Below are 6,421 nucleotides of genomic sequence, written 5' to 3'. Positions count from 1 at the left end.
GTAAAAAACCTTTTGTCCAGGATAGCCAAACTGGAGAAGATTTGCGAAAAATGAAGGCCCCTGATTGGGCCCGCCACCTTTCTCCATTAATCCTGTAAATTCAAGCCCTGATTATTGTTCAGCTAACTATACACCATGAGTGAGGCACTTTGTTGTTTCTATATATTAGCCCCTGTAACACATACTGGAAAGAGTCTGGTTCTTATTGAGGTACCTGCCTTGAAGTTTATTAACAACACTAATTATTTCCATGGCTACCATATCAAAGACTTACACATACAAACTGTATTCTGTGCTTACTAATGTTATTGTACATTATATACACATAGCTAATTGTGTGAATACACTATACTGACTCCATTACACAAAGAGAGTGAAGGTGAGGCGCACTCCTTTATAACAGAACATCATGAGTTATGATGTCATGTAACTGTCGTAAAGATTGAGGCCTGTCTGGTCTGGAATTTCTAGCCCAAACCTGCCTTTATCCCAACCATTTAAAGAATGGGATCTCTTTTAAGATATACAAGATGTTTAACAAGATTAGAGCTAGTCCTTAGACAGCAATTGTTGCTTGGTGGTGTAGATTCTCACTGAAATGCGTTGTAGTTGCAGATGTAGGTGCACCATATATTGTCACGGTGTAATTGTTGTTCGGTATTATGACTTCATATTATCCTGTGCGATGAATGGTTGATAATATGTTGTTCAAATATGCCATCTATTACTTTGCTGACACTTGACCATTTCTTATTGCAATGTCATGTGACCTAGACTGGACACACCTATGCAATATTTTCTCACACACCCATATGTTCGTGCAAAAATCTCAAAATCTTATGCTTCATCCTGTTTCAAGCTAGGATAATTGTCTGCATGTTCATTGATCATTCTCTAATAAGAATTTCTCCCTTCTTCCTCATAATGTGCCACATACATATGGTTGGGTGGTGAGAGAGTGGAAGGGAGAGACTGTATAGATCAGTTTTGCAAATGAGCGCTATCAGTGAGCCTACTGTTGCCTAGAGGAGTGCTATATAACTTTAATATAGCTATCCAAGAATCTTGGCAAGTCGCTTTACATTTACTGATTGTGGATTTCACAATAGAGACAGTGAGTTGTACGAGACTGTTCAACTGAAGTTAGTGAGGAGAAGAGCGAACATGTTGAACACTGAAGATCTTGCAAAGATGCACTGGTGCATCATGGACCATTGTCAGACATACCTAATTTTTTGAGATGTTACACTTACTAAACTCACTGAATGTGGTGGACAATGTCATATTTTGATTTGTCACACAAAAGGGAATTGGTCAAATAGTCACCAGAATGTAAATATATCCATGGAATTATCAGTCACAACCCTGATGGGAGGAGTGCGCTCATAATCAAGCTCCACCATTACATGAGTTGTTACATGTGTATAAATGTCCAACTTAATCAGGAAGGAGGTTCATTTGCCTGAATTTGACTAATATCCAAGATAAAAGAGACTAATATTAGGTTTCATCAATAAACAAGAATACAAAATCTATTCATTATAAACAAACCTATCAGACTTAAACTACACTCTCTTTCGATCCAAACATACACACATTAATTCATAAATTCATAGGATAGACAAGACAATTCTGTAAAAACATCATGAATGAAAAACAAAAGCAACATATTCTATGGATCAAGAATGCAAACCACAATAATAGGGTAGTTTTTTTCACCATTTTTTAAACAATTTTGATGATGATATTACATCATTATTGATCACAGAAGATCTTCAATCTGATACCCAGTCAGTTGAATCAAAGACTTTGCTTGAATTAGAAGTTCATCTTTCCAGAGATTTTCTGGACATTTGAGTGAAACTACCCTCTTCTTTTCTGTAACAAGTGGCAACCTAACTATCCAAAATCTAGGCATCTTTTCAACTCAAAGACACCTGGTGCCAGCTTATATCATAAAGGTAGCGAATCCAACTTCTCCAAAGTCTACATTACCTTGTGTAACCAATAAGTGAACACTACAGGATTCCATTTTTGACCATTGAGTTGTAAACGAAACAGATGGTTGTCTGTAACTCAGCAGGGTTCAAGCCTCAACTTTTCCCAGTTTGTATTCCAAAGGAATATATAAGTGGTCTTTACACATTTCTACTGTTGAAAGAGATGAAATGTCATTTCTGTTTGTTTCATCCAAAGGTAAACATGACAAGTATATAGTAAAACTCAAGAATGTTACTCAGTCATTCTTTAGGCAGGTTTTATACAACTTCTTGTCAAATTTTCTTCTCAAATTTTCAGACAGTTCTAGCATCACTACAAGGTTGTGTACATATCAGCAATTACAACATTTTTTCCAGCAATATGATGATGTTTCTTTTATTGAACAAACAAACTCTGTCAGAATAATCTTCCCTTTCATGTTTAAAATTTATCAGCAAAGACCAAGTGATTATTGTGTGTATATATTATCCAAAGATGTGCAGGTCAGGTGAATTGGCCATGTTAAATTGCTAACACATAGTGTTAGGGACATTAGTCAGAGATAAATATAGGGTAGGGGAATGGATCTGGGTGGGTTACTCTTCGGAGAGTCAGTGTGGACTTGTTGGGCCCAAGGGCCTGTTTCCATACTCTAGGGAATCTAATCTATATTAGTGTTTCTGGGCTCTTGTGTTGCAGTGATAGCGGCCCCGTCTCTGGACCAGAAAATCTAGATCCCGCATATTCCAGAGGTGTATCACACCATGACTGAACAAGTTGATGGGAAACATTTATATCTGTTCTTCTTCATTGTTGTGTCAGACTTAAACATTTAAGAGTCAGTAACAATCAAGGAGTCTCCTTTTCCAACAACAACAGCTCCTCCAATGCATTCACATAACTCAAGTCTCAAATCCCTGGAATCAAACTCACAAATCATGTCAGCACCATCCCTAAAACCTTTATATTCTTGCCAAATATGTACTGCCCAATTCAACACAATACTTCAGTTGAGGCTGAACTAATGCTTATTTTTTTAAAAAGGGCTTCATTTTGTGCCCTACTACTCTACTTATAAAGCCCTGCATCATGAATGGCCTTTTAACCATTTTCTCAAACTGGCCTGCTACCTTCAACAATTTCTCAGAAATATCCTCAATCCCTGTGTTCCTATACCACCTTTAGAATTGCATGTGTTGCTTTATTTTGGGGTTCTTCTTTTTGCAAGTCACAGCTGATGAATGATCAACCTTGATGTCACTACCATCAAGAATGGTTGGAGCATATGATTCTCTGACCAGCAAGGTGTTGACACCTGCAAAACCCAGATTTTGCAACCAGACTTATTTTGATGGAACAGTCAAAGTCTGCACCAGCCATCACCCTCACGATGAAATCCCAACAAAATGGTGGGAGTATGCAGTCTGGTTGTATTTCTGTGATAATGTCAAAAGAGACCATGACATCCTTGCTTGTCTTGTAAATCAGTTGGAGTCATGTATATGGCTTTGAAGATATTAATATAGCACACTTCACTTTACAACAACAGCATTGCAAAGGTGGGTAAATGTGCCCTGACTAATGTTGATCAGTTTACAGTAACACTTTTTAACTTAGGTGCATATTGGTGAGACAGACAAAGAGACAAGAGTACAGAGAAGCTTTAACTCAACTGTATTGAACACTTTATCAAGGAAAAACAACCCTTATCAAAATCTACTGTGTATTTCAATTATTAAAATCTATCAAACTCTATCAATCTCTTCAGATGACTCTTTAATAAAACGTCTTAAATCTCTAAGTAACCAGTTTCAAATTTATGCAAACTATCTAACTCTGAAATGCACTTTTGAGAATTTGCTACACCCTATCCATAGCTTCCCACTGTTGTATTTGTACTGTTGCCTGGTGATCTCCTTTCAATAAGGCTGGGACAGGCTTTTCCTTCGTCTTTGAAGTTTGGCTGATATTGCAGGATCTGCAGTCATCGATTCGAGCTTTCCCCTCTCATTTAGGGCTGGTTCTGGTCTTTGGGTCACCTCACTGAGGTGGTCTTTCTGAGTCTGGTGAATCTGATGATGCTCATCATGAAGTACCAGGAGCTGGAGATACTGTGCAGCTCAGCTACCAGTCTAAGGTGCTCTCTGGCCACTCGGTTGAAGAAGGTGAAAAAAACAAAGAGAGCTGGGGGTCCAGGTTGCCCATTTCAAACCTGTCTTTGTGTTCCTCTCAAAGATCCTGTGGCCTGTGTCCAATACTAGCATTGCGTCAGGACAGCAGGATCTAATGAAGTGACAACTTTCCATATTTTGAGGCTTCCAGAGCATGGTTTTGAATCTTGTCAGACGCTGTCCTTGTCACTCTGTGCCTCTGGCCTCCTACTGAGCTGGGTGCCACCAAGTCTGCATAGCATTCTTCCAGCATAGCAGGTTCATTGGAGGAGCAAGCAATGGTTCATTCTGAAACAATGTGGCTGTTAGCAGCTTCAGGCAGTTTCAGGCCTGTCTGGTTTCGACAAGAAGTTGATTGTCCAAGGCCTGGCTACATGAATACTGTTTGTTCCAGCTCCACAGTTTGCAAATTTGCAGAGTCTTGCTAGGTTTAAACTTGACTTCTGTCTTTCAAGTTTTATCCATGTTCATGAAAAAATATGTCAATATTTCTGTAACAATCCTGGAATGAGTGGGTCACCTGACCACACTCCCCACTGTTGATTTATTGAGTGTCAACAGATTGGGATCACAGCACTGCTCACACTATTGCACAGGTAACTAGCAAGCTTCCAGGTGAAGGGTCTAAATACCTAACATTAATCTACACGATCTTGCAATAATACTTCTAATACAATAGAGAATAGAGAAAAAGAGAAAAATGAATAAAAACTTTCATTAGCCGATTATTAAATATTAAACAAATATCCATATACATGGTAATGTAGAGTCTGTACAGCAGCGGTGAGCAAATTATTTACAAATTGTTCAGGATATTATGTACCATAAATTATAGTACTCAATATTTGCTGAGCAGGGCTGTCTGATCAGTGCCGTTTCTACACTCAAACTCTTTGAGTTTCCATTTTGACTTAAAAGAATGCATCTGCTAGGATGGTGATATATGTTAAAGCAAATAGAATGAACAATACAGTGATGTATGATAGGAGGCAAAACCAAGAGTGGATTTGTACATTTGTGCCTTGATTCCAAAACTCATCTCACCAACTGGTGATTCAATTTCTTTACTTTTTATTGTTCTTGCTCTGTTTATCAGCCTGCCATGGTGAAAATGCTGTGTGTGTTAGCCAATTGTGTCTGGACCTGTTGACAATTTTTCTGGTAGGAGATCACACCAGAGTCATACTTTTCCAAGTAATCTCCTAAGGTCAATCGGAGATTTTCAATGACATTGCCAAAGGTCTCACTTCTTATGTGTTTGTCTATAAGCTCAGTTAAGTCTACCTTGGTTGATAAGTGAGACCTAATGCAGAAAGTGGTGTTGTGTGTTCCGTATTGAGGGGAGTTGTGATGCACTATTCTCCCCCCGCTCTGTACGCTACTTGAGTGATGTAAGTATTCAAGCTCCAGATATCAATGGTGTAGTTTAAACTGGTGCTTGGCCAAAACGACACAAAGTATGTCTGTTTGAATACACAGGATTGGAGCAAAAAACTTGTTTGGGTTGCTGACATTTTTCCAGAGTGGTACCCACATGCCTTCCCCCTTCTCCAACAGCATGCAATAGGGTGCCATTATATTCTAATCATATTCCATCTTGGATATTGCTGATATTTTCACCATCACAGACTTTAAATCCGCTTTTGTTCAGCATTACGTTTCTGATATCTAGTACCATGCCGAAGGCCTTTCTTGTGGTTCCCTTGCTGCTATTGTCAAACCAGACCTTAGTTGGTTGCCATTACTGATAAATCAAAATATTGGGGTCGCTCTTCCCATGGAACAAGTGCTCTATTTGCTCATCCCTGATTCAAGATGAGACCTGTCGTTGGCTCCAGTTCTTCCACAACTGTTCTATCACCCACTGCCAACAGATACTACACCCGGTTCAATTCTTCTACCTTCTTTATTTATCAGTTTTGATCAGATTTGATTTATTGTTGTCACATATACCAAGATATAATGAAAAGTATTGCTTTGTATGATCTCCAGACAAATCATACCTTCTATATGTATGCCAGGGTAATAGAACAAAATGCAGAATATAGTGTTACAGCTACAGAGAAGGTGCAGAGAAAGATCAACTCTAATATATAAGAGGTCCATTCAAAAGTCTGATAAGAGCTGGGAAGAAGCTGTTCTTGGATCTGTTGGTGTGTGTTTTCAAACTTTTGTGTCTTCTGATGACAGAAGAGAGTAGAAACACGTATAACCAGGATCTTTGGTTATATTGGCTGCTTTCCGAGGCAACAGGATGTGCAGCTGGAGAT

Source organism: Chiloscyllium punctatum, chromosome 37 (assembly GCF_047496795.1).
Source record: "Chiloscyllium punctatum isolate Juve2018m chromosome 37, sChiPun1.3, whole genome shotgun sequence".
NCBI lineage: Eukaryota > Metazoa > Chordata > Chondrichthyes > Orectolobiformes > Hemiscylliidae > Chiloscyllium > Chiloscyllium punctatum.
This window is presented reverse-complemented; position numbering follows the sequence as displayed.